Source organism: Pteronotus mesoamericanus, unplaced genomic scaffold (assembly GCF_021234165.1).
Source record: "Pteronotus mesoamericanus isolate MK-2021 breed Mesoamerican mustached bat unplaced genomic scaffold, CSHL_Meso_final scaffold_174, whole genome shotgun sequence".
Taxonomy (NCBI): Eukaryota; Metazoa; Chordata; class Mammalia; order Chiroptera; family Mormoopidae; genus Pteronotus; species Pteronotus mesoamericanus.
The window spans coordinates 38,687,630-38,703,741 of record NW_026555309.1 but is presented as its reverse complement, the minus strand read 5'-3'; the positions used below and the strand labels follow the sequence as shown (position 1 = coordinate 38,703,741).

At 50.8% G+C, this 16,112-nt stretch overlaps 1 long non-coding RNA gene across 2 annotated transcripts in view; it reads right to left on the bottom strand.

Annotated features, from left to right (window-relative positions):
• Positions 1 to 723: 723 nt before the first annotated feature.
• LOC129084329 (uncharacterized) overlaps positions 724 to 16,112 on the bottom strand; it is a 129,717-nt gene continuing 114,328 nt past the window's right edge. For both annotated transcript variants that reach the window (XR_008530584.1, XR_008530585.1), the window contains one exon: positions 724 to 894. This is a non-coding gene — a long non-coding RNA (uncharacterized LOC129084329). The remainder of the gene's footprint in view (positions 895 to 16,112) is intronic.

Sequence of the window (16,112 nt, the reverse complement as noted above, 5' to 3'; positions counted from 1 at the left end):
TGAAAACTTCAGAACATCCTGCTGCATGGTAGGACCTCTAAATTGTATAATTAATGAATTAAAAAAAAACAAAAAAAAAACCCCTCTCATTTTGGAGCATTTCCTCCTTGCTGCCAGGCAGCAGCTAAGCTCCTTATCTCCACTGTCTCATTCAATACCCACAACATCCTCCTGAGGCAGGCGCTAATAAGATCCCTATTTCACAAGGAAGACATCGAGGCTTGGAGATGCAGAGTGATTGGCCCAAGGGGAGGCAAGTAGCCAAACCAGGAGAATCTGGGTCTGCCTGGAGCCCTTCACTCACCACTCACCCTCCACCTCAGGCAGCCTCAGACCTGTGCCCCTGGAGCCGGCATTCCAGGAGATGGGGCAGGAGGAATCAATCACCTTCTAGATGTCCCCAAAGGCACTTTGACCTAATCACTAACCCCCAGAGCACTTTCCCCTGTCTCCCTGGTATAGTCTCCACATTCCTTAACAGGATCTGGCCAGGAGGACAGGACTGGGGACATCCTCTCGGCTGGACAGAAGGAGAGAGAGCTCCCAAGACACAAGATCCAGGTGACCAAAGAGCCTGACCACGCCCTGGGTGTCAGGATGAGGTGACAGAAAGCTGACGTCCCGAGCACTGTGGACCAGCAAAGGAAGACAAGCTGAGACATCAAGAACCACAACGCAAGTTGTGTTGCAAGACATTGCCAATTCCAAAAGCCATCTTTGGTCCCATAAGGCTCAAGAGGAGAAATTCTCTTACCTGAATTGTCCAGATCTCAAGGTATTACAGTTTTAGTTCAGGGAAGGCCAGTCCTCATATCCTTCTGGAGTGCTGAATGAATAAGTGCTTTTTTGTGTTTTTCAGATTAAAGGCACCTACATTCCAAGTATAACAGGATTCTGGAAATACATAAGAAAAGGACAGAGAATTATTAGTATCAATGGTGACATGGGATATTTCATTCATTTAAGTAATAAGTACCTATTTACTACATGCTAAATGAGAAGCAGTGAAGAGCAGACATTTATTGAGCCACTATGATGTGTCAAGGACTGTGATAGATATTTAAATACATTAGGCCATTTAATCCCATGAAATCGGTTTTGATAGCTCTGTATTTCAGAAATCGCGTAAGAGGCTACGCCAGGCTTGATGGCCGGATCTTCCTGACTCCCAAGCCCTCCCCCATCCATCCCATTGCCTTGACCCACTACAGCTTGCCTGCATCTGACTCCAGGAATTCTGGCTAGAGGGCAAGAAGAAACATACCTAATCACTTCATTCTGAGAATGGTCTGTGCCTGGTGCCTAAGGCCTTCCACTGACATGGGGATTGTGTAAACCATGGGAGCCATATCAGATTAACTCCACTGCAACTTTTATCTGGGCCTCACGCTGTCATCCCGTAAGAGGCAATCAGTGAAAATCCTGAATTACTCGGGGGACCGGAAAAAAAAAAAAAAGTCACCAGGGATTCTTATCCTAACTGATTATCAAGACAGCTACATGAGGTGGAGACAGTGTGGGGAATGGAAAGAGAGGGCCACCCCTGGTCCTACCAGTTCTGGGAGGATGGGACTCCCTTAGATACCCTGGAGCAAGACCAATGTTCAGGGGGGTGAGCTCAGGCGCTGACTTCCTCTCCGTCAAGGGATGCAGGGGACCCCCAGAAAACCACATTATTACATCACAAAGGAGTGATCTTTCCAGACCTCCCCTCTCCCAAACTCCACCGCATCTTGGATGCCAAATCATCAAGAAGATGGAACTCAGTGAACACAGACTCAGGAGAAAGAAGATTGACAAGTTCTGAAGGGGAATTTGCCCTGGATTCTGGAGACAGCTAGAGAAAAATCCTTGCCCCAAGGACAAGAGGCCAGGTGGCTTGAATTCCCCACCATCAATTCCCTCTCTCCTCCAGGAGAAGTTGGCCATAATCTGCTTCTCTGAGGCCCTCTGGTTGTCCTCTTCTTCCCTTGGATGTGTTAGTGTCACAGGGGACCTACCACAGTTCCTCCCTTCGAGCGTTGGTTGGATCTGTCCATTGCTCAGAGTACCAGTTCCCAGAAGGAGAGAGGGAGGATCCCCCCTCACTCGGAGAAGTCCCCTTGGCTGAGAGAGTGCTCAGAAAGATGCCCTCCTCAGCACACCCATGGTCCCGCATGGGCAGCCTCCCATGCTTCTCAGGCATTTTGCCCAGAGAGAAAAGGTGCTTGTCCTTTATTCACAGTCAAAATGCACTGGCTTCCTTACCCCGAGAGGGCAGCAGCCCAGCTTCCCAGGTGACTGGGGGCCCTTTGTCAGGTTGCCTGGATTAGCATCCCAGTTCTACTGAAAACATCTTTTTAGAAGCCTGATCTAGCTACTCCCTGAGACTCAGTTTCTCATCTTAAAGGTTTGCTCTTAAAGCAAGAACCTTTGCAGAGCTGAGCACGTGGCTCGGCACATGATGAACACTTAGAAATGTCAGCAATTATGCAGACCGACCACTTAAGCAAGTGCAGGGCCTTAACTTCTTAGTCTCCACATAATAAGGGGGAAAAGGTCTCCCCTCTACCTATCTCCCCACAATGGCTCAGTCAGCGGAGGGGTTCAGCACACAGGTGCAGGGAGCAAGCGAAGCCAATGAAATGGAGGTAAAAGCCTGTGGTTCAAGCCCAAGGGCCTGACATGACCCCCTTACCATCTGCCAGGCATGCCTCGTGTGATTGTGCATGCAAGCTGTGATCTATACACTGTAAGGCACTGGAGAAACGTAACGAATCCTAACAACAGTGCAATTGTCCTCTACAGGACACTTGGCTAAGGAATATCCTACAAGACCTCGCTGAGCACCCGCTGTGATCCCCGGAGGTCAGGCCAGAGTAGGAGCTTCAGCCCCATGTTACAGACGCGGAAACTAAAGCTCAGAGAGGCGGAGGAGGCTGCCTGATACCAAACAAATATGCAGCTGAATCACTGGTTTGCAAGCTCTCCCCTCCTCCTTGTAAAGTCAGCTGTTGCCAAAAAAGAACCTCCTTCTGAGGCAGTCAAACTGATTAATGTTTTTAATTAATGTTTTAAACCATGAAGCAATGTTGCATGGAAATTAGGGAAGTAAAATTTCTAAGTTCCTCCCAGCAGTGTGCCCAGCCGGAGGCTCCCTGCCAAAGTGCGGGGGAGCGGGGTAGTCCTGGGCTGGCCAGGGCGGTCAGAGTGCAACAGTCGCAGCCTCCCTTCAATGCACCGAGCCTGGCAGGAGGCAGGGTCACTTCCCACCTGCAGAGACAAGCCAAGGAGAAAAGAGGCTGGGCCAGCACAGAGTGACAGGGCTACCTCGTCCTCAGGATCTAGCCAGCCTGACAGAGGAGGGAGCTGAGTGGGGGCATCCACACAGCTTGTGTCCATGCCTGAGCCTGACCGCTGCTCTTAGGCCCTCCTGCTGACACACTGTCCCAAGGACAGGACAGTCACCTGCTCTGCAGTTGACAGACATCCCCAGCACCTGCACCTGAACCAGGGGAGCACGGGCTTTCTCAGGATGCTGACAATACTCCCCAGTGCTGTGTTCTGATGAATAAGGAGCCAGCATGCCGGTAACAGGTAGACCCTGGACCCCCAAGATCCCAGGAGGGGAGAGGCAGACAGGGGCCCAGGTGCAGGCCCCTTGGTCTTCATGCTCAGGGACCTTCCTTGCTCTGCTAGAGAATTCCAAGCGTGTCACATCTCAGAGCGCCTACTCCTCCCCACAACCCGGAAGCCAGAGCATGGAATATGACATACAGGACTGAATTAATCACCAGCTCTCAGGCGAGAAAAGCTACCTCCTCCCAGGGTAGCAGCCTTGAATGTCACCAAAATGCTGCCTGGGCAGTGGCGCCAACTGGGCAGGGCCAGCAGCCAGGACCAGCCACCCACAGGCAGAGCCCTGAGCTGCTGGGCAGAACATGAGCCCACCATCAAATGAATGGCCATGCGGATACTCCTGACCTGGAAATCATCCAAACGCCAACCAGTCCTCCCCGCCAGGAAGACCCCAAGAGCAGCCTCAGCCTTGGGATGTGTTCACTCCTCCTGGAGAAGGCCCTGGGAAAGGACATGCACACTGGGAGGTCAGCAGAGCCTGGCTCACATGCTTGCCCTGACTAGGGGATCCAGCAAACCCAAGCGCACAGGCAACCTGTGCAGACTCAGGACACACGCTGCCCGGGGCCAGGGCTAGTCCCCATTGGTGAGCCCCTCTGATCTGTGAATCAGGGCTGGTCTGAGCAGCTGCCTTCCAGGAATGGGGTGAGGATGCTCAGCACGCTGCCTGGCTCACAGTGAGTGCTTGAGTACAGCTTTGTTGTTCTACTTGCTGTCATTATTCTTAGTGAGGGGCAGGCAGACTAGAAAACACTGGATTTGAATCCCAGCTCTGCCACTTCCTGGAAATGTGAGCACAGATAGATCAATTGCTTGACCTCCTATGCCTTAGTTCACTCACATGCAAAATGTGGGTGTGACCACCAGCCAGACAGAGCCATCAAGGGTTACAGGACACGTAGTAAAACAAGTGGTGCAGTGTGAGCTTTCAAGATGAAGAACCCAAACAAAACTGAGGGACATTCTGCAAAGCAACTAGCCTGGACTCTCAAAAAATGTCAAGGTCAAGGACAACTGAGGAACTGTTCCAGGATAAGGAGACATGGCCACTAAGTGCAGGGGTGACCTGGAACCAGGAAAATCCCAAAGGACATTATTGGGACAACTGGTAAAATGGTGTGTGGCCTGTGGGTTAGATGATAGAACTGTAGCAATGCTCAATATCCTGAGTTTGAAGATGTTTAGGGATGAAAGGGCATGTCTGCAACTTTCTCTCAAATGGCTCAGGAAAAATGGTGTGTGCACATGTGGATGTGTGTGTAGGCACATGTGTGCATGCGAATGTGTGTGAAGGGGGCCGGGTGGCGAGTGAGTGAACAATGGGTGAATCTGGGTGCACAGTTCTTTGTATCATCCTTGTAATTGCTTCTGCCAGTTTGAAATCCTATCCAGATCCAAGGTGACCCAGAGCTGAGGAGCAGGACGAGAATAACAGACCTAAAGGGCTGAGTATCTGCCATCCATGCAAGCCAAGACATGAGGCTTTCTCACAAAAGCATGTCGCCTTATGTGGAAATGGGATGATTTATTGTGTAGGAAACTACAAAGGATAAAACTGAAATTTAATTTGAACCACCACCCCTCCCGCCAAGAAAAAGACAGACAAATGGATGGCTCCCTCTATTCCTGTGCCCCAGGGCCAGGCTCGGAGGGCCCACGCCCTTGCCAGGCATCAAGCAGGGTGCCAAGGGAGGCACCGTGGAGGAAGGCAGGGGCAGCATGGATAAAGGCAGCCAAGGCCGTTTTTCGCCGTGTGCCAGGCAGTGTTGGGAGAGCTGCCTGCATCTCCAGCCATTTTGATCCTCCCAGGAACCCCAGAGGCAAATGCTACTCTTCTTCCCATTTCACGATGCAGGAAACAGGGACTAGAGGGAGGCTCTTGCCTGGCTTTTCACCCAGAAGGTGGGTGATCTGGAATTTGAGCCCCGAGACTTTCACAGGCAAAAGGGAGAAAGGCACTTTGGGCCCCCAGAGCAGCCAGCGCCACGTTCTGCCTGTGCCCTGCAGCCAAGGCCCCAGGCCCAGCAGTGCTGAGGTCTCAGTGCAGTGGGGTGCATTGCTTCCCACTGCACTGAGTGCAGTGGCTCCTGCGTTCCCCGACCAGGGCCGCTGCGCTGTGCAGAGAAGCATCTCGACACTTGTTTATAGATCCACTCACGGACACACATCCTCTCTTCCGAGGCCTTCAACAATATATCAATGACTTTTGGGAGACTCAATGAACACAGGTCACCTCCTTGCAAACTGATGTAAGGAGGAGGAACAGGGATCTGGGGATGGGCAGGGGCGGGAGTCTTCACTGAGAACTCTTTCATCCCGTCAGGGTTTTGTCTGATGAATGTCTTGCCTATTCAAAAAGTTTTGTTTTGTTTTCTCATCCAAAGGAGAAAAAAGAAAGGGACCCAGTGACCGTGTGAGACCGCTCTGAGTGGGAAGCAGCGAGCCGACCAGGCTGCGCAACGCTGAGGGCCTGGTGCCCATCTGTCACTCCACACCCTCCTACTTTCCAAGGTGGGAGACTCAAAGGATGAAAGACCCAGAAGCAGCACCCCCGGTCCTCCTGCAGGGTGTTAGATGTGGTCACCACGAGACCAGCCCATAGGTCCCTGAGATGCCAGAGCGGCTCTTGCAGCAATGTGGGGAAAGCCACTAGAAGGGCAGGCATACCTCATTTGCGCTTCACACACACTGTGCGTCTTCAAACTGAAGATGAGGAACCCCCGACCAACACAAAGACAACGACTTACGGAAGGCTCAGATGATGGCAAACATGTTTTAGCAATACAGCATTTTTAAATTCAGATGTGCACATTGTTTTTTAAGACATTACACTGTCGCATGTTTAACAGACTACAGTAGCGTGTGAACAGCACTTTAAATTCGTGTGACCCGCTTTCTTGCGACGCTGGTTTTGCCGCGGTGGCCCAGAACTGTGCCGCGGGGTCTCCAAGCTGCGCCTCTGATTCTAGCCCCGTTCTCCAGCCCCAGTGTGTGCGGGGTTGTGCGCGCACTCATCCCTGCAACAACCCAGGAGTCGGAGGGATGCTTATGACCCCGATCCTACAGCTCGAGAAACAAAGGCACGGTTGGGAAATGCCTGCGCTCTCTACAGATGGCAGAAGTCTAGCTCTAGAAATGGAGCTCCTGAACCCTACATTTCCCCCAGAAGGGACAGTGAGGACCCACCGCTGTCCCATGAAGAAAAAGGACTTGGAGTTAGAGATTCCTGGGCTCCTGGCCATGCTCCATTTAAATGTGGCACGCGAGGGTTAGCGCTCAGCAGCTCCATCCGTGTGTGGCCTGAAGGAGTTAACACATATGAAAATGCTTTGTAAACTGTGAAGTGCTGTCAAAATCCTTCCATCAAAACAGAGGATGTGGTGGCAGCTGGGGGAGGAAGGTGGCTTCTGGAGAGTCCACCTCACCAGGCGGCTTTCCCTGAAGTGTGGAAGCATTTCACCTCCACCTCAAACTTTCCTTTTTGTACCTACTCTTATATTCAGTTCAACTTTCCCTCACAAACATCCTCCCACCTCTCCCCACCCCCCACCCCAGGGCTGTTACATTATTCAATCAACCCCAAACACCTCCCTTCCTGCCAGCATAGGTCTTGTCATCTAGAACATCAAAGCCATTGCTTTCGGTAAAAACCTCTCAGATCTAAAAACAACCTGCCACATGTCAGTCTGTGCTACACCTTCTTGGTGACCCAGAAGGCTGGGTGAAACAGCGAACTACATGGGCAAACACTCTGCAGAGGGTCAAATGCCTGCCCTTCTCTCCAAGTCCGGGTCCCTGGATGACCTTATAAGTCCCTTCCCGACGCGGGGCCTCATGCAGAAGGAAAGGGATAGGATCCAGCAATCGCGAGGGCCCTTTCAGATCTGGAAATCACTGATGCCATCTCCTCTATGTGCAGAGTCTCTGCTTCCTGAACTGCAATGACAGCTCATTTACATACAGGGGTGGGGAAAAAAAAACACACCATGTAGTTGCTTAGTTGCTTAGACTCTGGGCTGTAGTTTCAGGTGACTCAGAGAAGAGAAAATGTATAGTTTTCATTCAGTTCAAAGGAATCTTGCCTCCGTTCTCCAATTACTCAAATGATGTAAAGTCACTAGGCCAATGGGACCCCTGGGGAAGTTCCAGGCTACTGGGAGTTCAAACGTCAGTGAGCATCAGTTAAGCAGGGAATTTCCCATAGCGGACAGGTGCACCAACAGGTGGGCTGGATGGAGATTCCCCTCCCCAAGAAAAAGATCCCTTATACATTCACTCTCCATCTCATTAAGTCATCATCGAAGGAGACAAGGAAACAGTTTCCAGAACTGGTCCAGGGCCAACTGTACAGGAAATCACACCTCCAGAACGAAGCATCTCTTCCAGGAAGCCAATGCTAAACCGCCAACCATCCCAAAGCCCCTAGATTATAGAAGCTCAAAAAAAATTGCTAAAATAGGAAATATCTGTTGAATGAATTAATCATGCTGCTTCCGTAAAGCTTAGGTAACCCATCCCCCAAAACACAAGGTGCTTACCGTGTGCTAGGTGCTAGGGATAAAATGGTGATCAAGGCAAACAGATCTATTTGGCCGTTGTCCAGAGCAGCGGCTGAAAGTGCTGGCAGGTGATGACCTTCAAGACAGTTACCTTGCTCAAGATCACAGATTCTTCCAGGGGAGCCCACACATAATGATGGATCAATCCTCATCTCAATTCTGGGCAATTCTGAAGGGCCGTGCCAGCAGCAGAGATCCCGTGGGGTCGGCGGAGGCCCTTGTGGAGACAGTGCCACGGCTCAGCTTCTCCCTCAGCCCAGTCCTGATTTCTTCCCTCTCAGTTTCACAGCTGTCGATCCCAAATGCATTACTTAATAAACATCCTGCCTACTAATCTACATCTCAGCATCTGCTTGCCAGGGACCCCAACCTGCATCCAGGAGGTTCATATGATTGATGCTCAGGCTCTGAGCTACCAGGAAGAAGGCTCCAGGATCTCGACAGGAAACAGACCATTTCTAGATGAGAACTGCTTCCTTGTTGTGCCCTACTGACAATGGGGCTGAAGCCCGAGTTCAAGGCTATGACCAATGAATGAGAGCTGGGAGGAAGCAAACACCTGTACTTATTTTTATGTGTGGTACAGTCCTGGGTCATCTTCCTCATTTTTGTTCCCCCAGTACCTATGTAGGAAAGGACCCTAAGAAAACGCCTATTGAATGACCAGATGATGAATGGATGGATGGGCAAACACATGAAGAAGTCATACCTAAAGCAGCCAGACAATCAATGAGAGGTAATGATGAGTGGGTATAGGTTAAATTATGGGACTTACATAAAACGATGAAGATGACAGAAGGTGACCTGTGATCAGCACAAGAAACAAGAGTAATGAGACATCAGCATTAGCAAACTCCGCTCATCCAATACAGAGTAAATAACACACTCGTCACAGACAGCCCAGCGATGGAAGGGGAGAAGCCATCCGGAACCGTAACATCCGGAACCGTAACATCCGTCACCATGAATGTGGGCTGAGATGTTCCCATTACCAGCAGAGGCAGCAGCCAACGGGAGGTCCTGAGCATAGTATTGTAGTTTGGGGACTAGAACCTATAGTGATGGAAGCCATCAGGATCTTGGAACAGAGGTGCTAGTTGACAGCTGGTCACATAAGCTTCAGAGCTGATGTAAGATTTCCTAAATCATCTATCCCTTAGGTTGTTGGCCATTGCTTTGAACTGCATGCTCCCGAAGCAGGGGACAACTTGGAGATGTGCCCAGAGCCTCCATTCGGAGAAGGAAGCCTTGGGGGCAGAATCAACACTGAAAACCCCCAGACGCTGGCCTCAGTCCCCCTGAGAAATGTACGTAGCCTGGATGTCATCCTCACTCAGGCACCCGCTCCACCCACTAAGTGTCCTCACTGCTGATGCCCTTGGACACAGAAGTGCTGAGGGAAAGGGGAAGAAATAGGAGCCTGCGGTTTGTGCAAACAAGAGTAAGTGACAAGGATGATGGGAAAGGGATAAAGTTTACGTGGGAAAATTATGAAACAAATGATGTCACGGACGCTATTTGTTAAGTAGTACAGTGTATTCGAAAAATGCACAGACACCTTCGTCCTACTACTACTCACCCCTGAATTGGAAACATCTAAAAGGCCAAATGCTGGGGCCATCAGAGATGGTAAGGAGGAGTGACAACTCAAAGAACCGACCTCTAGGGCCAGTCAGGATGGCCGGGGGTCAGGCTGAAGGCACAAGACACAGGGAGGCAGTAATGCTCAGAGTTTGAGCAGAGAGGCTCTGCTATTGCCAGCAACCTGGGCTGGATCGGAGGCTTTACCACTTCCTTCCTGCTCTAACTGAGCCTCAGCCTACCGGCATGCCTGGAAGAGCTGAGCACCACCTATGCAGAGCACCTGACACATAGCTAGTGCTCATAGCAGATGCTGGTACTATTTAATCACAGGTCCCAGGTCTAGGAACCATCCAGGGCTCCCATTTCCAACTGCTCCAGAGTCTCCTGTGAGGCCCCTCCTGGGCACTTAATTGAGCTAGGGCAGGGACAGCAGAGGGATCATAACCCCATTCTAACTCAAAGAGCTCTCCATGAACTGCTGTCTGTCTAAGGCCTGCACATAGACTTCAGTTATGCCCAAGGGCTTTGAGAAAGTATGATAGCGTCAAACATTCGTCCTCTGATTTTAATAAAGAAAAAAAAAAAGAAGGCTTCAGGTCCACAGCACAGAAGGTGCAGCTGAGACCCCGACTGACACACGGGTCATCAGTTCAAAGGCTGGAGTCGCTGGGTACCTACCCTGAGGTCTAATGCTTGAGGGGATGAGACTCCTACACTGCGGGCAACAGGGGCGTGGCCCCAGTTCCTTGGCATCCTGAATGCAAGTCCACAAGTCCTTGCCTCCAAAGCCTGGTTCAAAGAGCACAAAGGGAAGTCAAATGGAGAATGCAATCCGGGCAGAGGGAGCGTGACCCCCTCCACTTCCCTAATGAGGGACAGTCTTCCCTGGATGACTTCCCAGAGCTGGACTGGGGCTGAACAAGGGGCCTTCGAGGCACGAAGGGGAATCAGTCCACAACCATCAGGAACAAAAGAGGTAAGTAACTAAGGGGAAGAAACCAGTCTTTTCCTCGTCATGAAATTACAGTTCCCAGATACTCTGATAGGTCTTGTCTAAAGTTATGTTTGGGTCCCTATCTGCCTACAATGTAGACCCATCTAAGCAGTTATGTGACTTCTCCTGGGGAGGGAACATAGAGGAAGAACAAGACTTCTCACAAGTGAAAATGCTCTCAAGTGATCACAGGCAACTGCCAAGCCAGGAGTCATCGCAAAGGAAGGAAACCCTAGCATCGCAGCCCAGGTCAATCCGATGGAAATAGCTTGTAATGGCCAATCACCTCCAGCCAACTCAGTGCTGGGCACTGGTGGGCTTTCTGTGTCATCACTAATCCTGAAAGACAGCCATGTTGTCCCCAAGTGACAGATGGGTAAAGTGAGGCTCGCGGAGTCCCCAAGACACAGCCAGATTTGAACGCATGCTGTGTGCAGTGTCCTGCGTGAACAGCCAGACCTGTGTCACAAAGGCCTCTCCCCACATCCCTCCTGCTTCTCCAGATGCACACCCTTCTGTTTCTACGGGCATTAGTGTGATTGAGGTCAATTTTATTCCACAAGGAAAACACAGATTGCCCAGCATGGGAGGGAGGGGTGCAGGTAACACCAACTCCACCATCAGAAAGTCCCTACAGGGGAGTCCTGTTCCAGACAAGGATGGGAAGTCATGGCCTCTGAGGTTTCCATGAGATTCGTGAGTCTAAATTGAAATTCCAATTATTCCCCCTGAGTTGAATTAAAGGTATTTCTACAAATCCTAAGATGTAAGCCTCAGTCTTCCTGAGGGACAACAGGGCTCTTTATATCCATCCTGGCTTCTCCCCATTAGCCTCGGCCTTCCTGGGGGAGAAAGTCCCAGCTGGGGGGCCAGGCGAGGACGCCAAGGCAGCCGATGACAGACAGGCCAAGTTAAACAGGGCAGGAGGAGCCTCTGACCCCACAGGATGTGGTGAGTTGAAGCAGCAAGAGAAAATCAGAGAAAACTATCTAGAAACACAAACAGCACCACCAGTGAAGAAATTTAACACGAACCTCAGGGACTTTCAGTTTTTTGTTGTTGTATAGTTAGGAAGCCCAAAAATAGTTGAAAGAGTTACATCTCAAAGCTTTCTGAAGAAAACTTCTGACTTGTTCACAAGGCAAATCAAGGGGGACAAGAGTTGAGGTTGAAGTCACAAAGGCTCCAGGAGCCAGCTCAGACTCCACGTCAGATGTGCGCCAGGAGCCGGCCGATTCGTCCCAGCCTCCAGGCTCGAGCCAGGGTGCCCGGGGAAGTCCACACAAAGGCCCGATTCTGCAGCTCACTCATTTTAAGTCCAGGCCCAGTTGCCACTGGCTCAGCTTGAAGGGGTCCGCATGGAAGGTAATGAACCTGGCTGGCGCCAAAACCAGCATTCCCAAAGAGTCGGTAAACAAGCCGATGAAAAATGAAATTTAGCCTCATTAAGAATAAAAAAGTATAAACTTAACAAGAGACCATTTGCATCTGTTGCATTATAATCTTTAAGCTAATTATACACAGTGTTGAGGAGGGTGAAACTGGTATATCCACGGGTGGAGGGTGGCAGCATAAACAACTGTGTTTGAAAATAACTTGGCAATACGGGTCAAGAGTCATTCAACTGTGCCTTTTGACTCAATACTCTGTCTGCTGAGAATGTGTCCAAAGGGTTTCCCAAGAAGAGAGGAGTAACAGGCACAGAGATGTTCCTAGTACCCATAAGTATTACAGCAAATTACTAGGAAACAATTTATGACGACAGAGAACTGGCTCAGTATGTGATTTATTGACCTGAGGAACCATTACATGCTCTTTAAAAATGATCATTAATGAGGTTTTTAACAAAATGGAAAAATGCTTAGGCTATAATGTCAGATCAAAGATTACATAATGTCTCCTAAACCTACGCCTGAATAGAATCATAAGTTAATGTATAGGCAGGCATATCAGATATCTGAAAACAATATGATTGATTCGGGGGGGTGGGTTGTTGATTTCACTTTCTCATCCTTTTCCATTCTGGGTGTGCAATAGATGACATCAATCTTGATGACGACGATGATGACGATGATTTTTTTTATTGGTAAAACTTCAGTAGTAGTAGTGTCTAGACAAACATGGGCAGAGCTCTAGGGCAGTAGAAACAGAGCTCAATATGAGAAATGATCAGAACCTCCGGAGGCATGTGAAGATCGAGGCCAAGGAATGTGATCTCTAATCAGAGAATGGAAACTGTCATCGCCCTGGGGTCACGTATTAGTGACGCCAGTCAGCCTTCCAGGCCCCACAGAGCATCCGGCAGCGTCTGGTCGTCTCAGCTGTGAGACTTAAGTCTTCCTCCTCCCCACCACGCCCACAGTGCTCAAACAGGAACAGAAACACCTGATGAGTGTGTATTCAAATACCTACCCTCCGAAAACACACAACTCTGCTGAGAGGCCCAGAAATAATTTAAATGCTGAATTTCCTAAACTAAGTCTTCTTCAAAAAGGCAACTTGGTCAGTTTCTACACATGGTGCTTGGGGTCATATGGGACTTTCATTTTCTATGGGGGGGGGGACCCAGATGAGATTTCCAGTGTGGACAGAAATCCCAACACACAGCTGTCCCCACAGGCAGCCTGGGGAAGGGCAGTCAAATCAGGGGGTCAACACTTTGGAATCTCATGTGACCTGAGTCCAGTCCCAACTCCATCTCTACCAGCCCTATAACTTTGGGCATAATAGTTCACCCCTGTGGCTCAGTTTTTGCATCCATGAAATGGGGACATTACAGACCCTTCCTTGTAGGGGTGTGGTGCGGATGAAGAGAAACGCATACACTCAGCACAGCCCTTGGGAGCTACGGGAGCTCACAAGCTGGTGGCTCTCTCCATGACTCCCAATCCCAGTCTCTCTGTCCGATCGATTTGTCCCCTGGGTTTTTATGTAGCACCGGTGTACTCGGTGAGGAGAGGGCACACGTGCAAATGACACAAAGCAGCTCAACTCTGGGTTGCTTTAGGATCACCTGGTTGTTTCAAAAAGCACAGGTGCCCCGTCGCTCCCAGCACAGTTTTATCTGACTGTCTGGGGGATCCGGGTGGGGGAGCCCTGGCACTGTTCTTTCTTAAAGCTGATTCCACTGTGCCACTGCCTGGGGCACCTCTGACCCGAGCCAGAGCGACCAGTCATTTCTCCGCCAGGCCCCAACGGCCGAGAGAGTGTGAGGTGGCAGTCCTTCTTAATTGATTTAGGCCGTAGTTCAACAGCTCCTCCTGGAAGTCAAGTACTCTCTGAGTGACCGGCAAATGGAGAGGGGTTCCCCCTGTGTCTTCCCTCCTGCTCAGGCCAGTGATTTCCTGCAAAGCAGTATAGCAGGCCAGATGGAGTGGCCTGCCCCCCTGGAGGTCATGAGGAACCACCTGACCAACACGGACAGTAATACCGACATGCCAAGGGTGAACACAAGTCCTTGGGGCTGTCCCCGCCCAGCCCCGACCTCCTTCCCACCTATGAAGTGCAGAGAATCACAACTGTGAGCCTGAGCGCCTGCAGACCCTCCTCTGTGAAGGGGGTACAACCTCCCCTGCAGGGCTGCTGGGGCTGAGATGCCATGCGTCCAGTACCTGGTCCCCCCAAAAAGGCTCTCAACCAGTGTGTGGCAGGTGCTAGCCTTGGTATGAAGTTCCACCAAAGGGAGACATGGGGAACCACGCTTCCTCCCAGCACATGAGCTTCCAGGCCTTGCTGAATTTGTAAACTGACAATTCTAGGCTCTAAACAGAGTCTGGCAAAGCCTGCACCTCGGGACAGGATGGAATTCCCATCTACGTGACTCTCCTGGGACCACCATTACAAAGTACCGTGGACTAGGCCGCTGAAAACAACAGAAATCTATTTGCTCACAGTTCTGAAGGCTGGAAGTCCAAAATCAAGGTGTCAGCAGGGCCACACTCTCTCGGAAGGCTATAGGGAAGAATCCTAGCTCGCCTCTCTCCTGTCTTCTGGTTTGCTGGCAATCCTTGGTGTTCACAGGGCTTTCATCTGTGTGCATGTGTGTGGGTGTGCGCGTGTATGCATGTATCTGTGTCTCCTTTCTCTTATAAAAACACCACTCGCCGGACGTACAGCCTGCCCTACTGCAGTATGGATGCACCTTTACCTCGGTAAGTTCTGCAAAGACCCTTTTTCTGAATAAGGTCGCATTCACAAGTATGGGAGTTAGGACCTGAACGTACCTATTGGAGGTACACAAGTCAACCATGGGTGCCCACAGGACCTTCTGCGTGGTTCTGACAGACCCGGAACATGTCCCCAGGTGCCACTGGGAAAACCCTGCACAATCTGTGCATCCCAGCAGCCCAGCAGCCTATCCACCCATGTGCTTCCAGCTCCTCTGTCTGGGGCACAGATGACAGCTAGGCATAAACATGAACAAAGAAGGATGGAGCAGAGGAGGGTCATGCCCTACAAGGTCATCGGATTCCAGGGTCTTTGACCCCAAAGAAGAGCACCCATAAGGAAGCAGCCAGGCATACCACAGGCATCGATAAATGGGCGCTCTGGTAAACTGACCGGACAGACTTTTCCAGTCTGTAAATGAGGCCTATCTGTGTGCTCCGATATTTCTCAATGACCTGCTGTGTGACCTTGGGCAAGTCACAGAACCCCTGTTAGTGAGGCCATTTCCTTATCTCGTCGTATAAACCTGTGATTAAAAGGAGTCTTGAAGAATTCAGCATATTTTCCTTTCTGTCTGTAAGGCAAGGGAAGGACTGACCAGGGAAGCTGTCCCTTCCTTAGGGGATATGTCAAAGGAGGCTGGAACAATGTGGCATGAGCCCTCCCTGAAGTGGCCTTGCTCGCGGCAGGGCCACGGAGCACACTCTGGACCCAGCTGGGTCGAGCCTTGTGTCAGGGGCTGGTGTACGACCCTGTGGTTCTGTCCGGAAAAGACACCTATTGAAAAAGACCCCGTCTTCTCAAGACAGCTCCTCCCTGAGCCCCTGTCATTTGCCTTCCTTCCCACCAGCGCTGACCTGGAGCCTGCTCTGTGTGCTGTGCTGGGGTCTGGGGGTGGGGGTGGGGTAAGAGGGGAGCGGACAAAGGCTCAGCCTTCATAGCACTAACCCCAGCCTCTCTCCTCCCTCTACCTTTCCTCCAAGCCCCCGATCCCCACCGGGGTGTGGACCTCCTTCTTCCAGTTCATTCCTGACCTTCCACCAGAGGCCCAAGGTCTGCTTTTCTCTTCAAAGAAAGTCCCTGCCCTCCTTCTGACCCCTCCCTTTGTCCCAGTGGCTGGACACCCATTCCTGTAAAAAGTATGCAGACCACAACCGGCCTGCGGTGACGTCCCAGGAGCCACCAGGAAC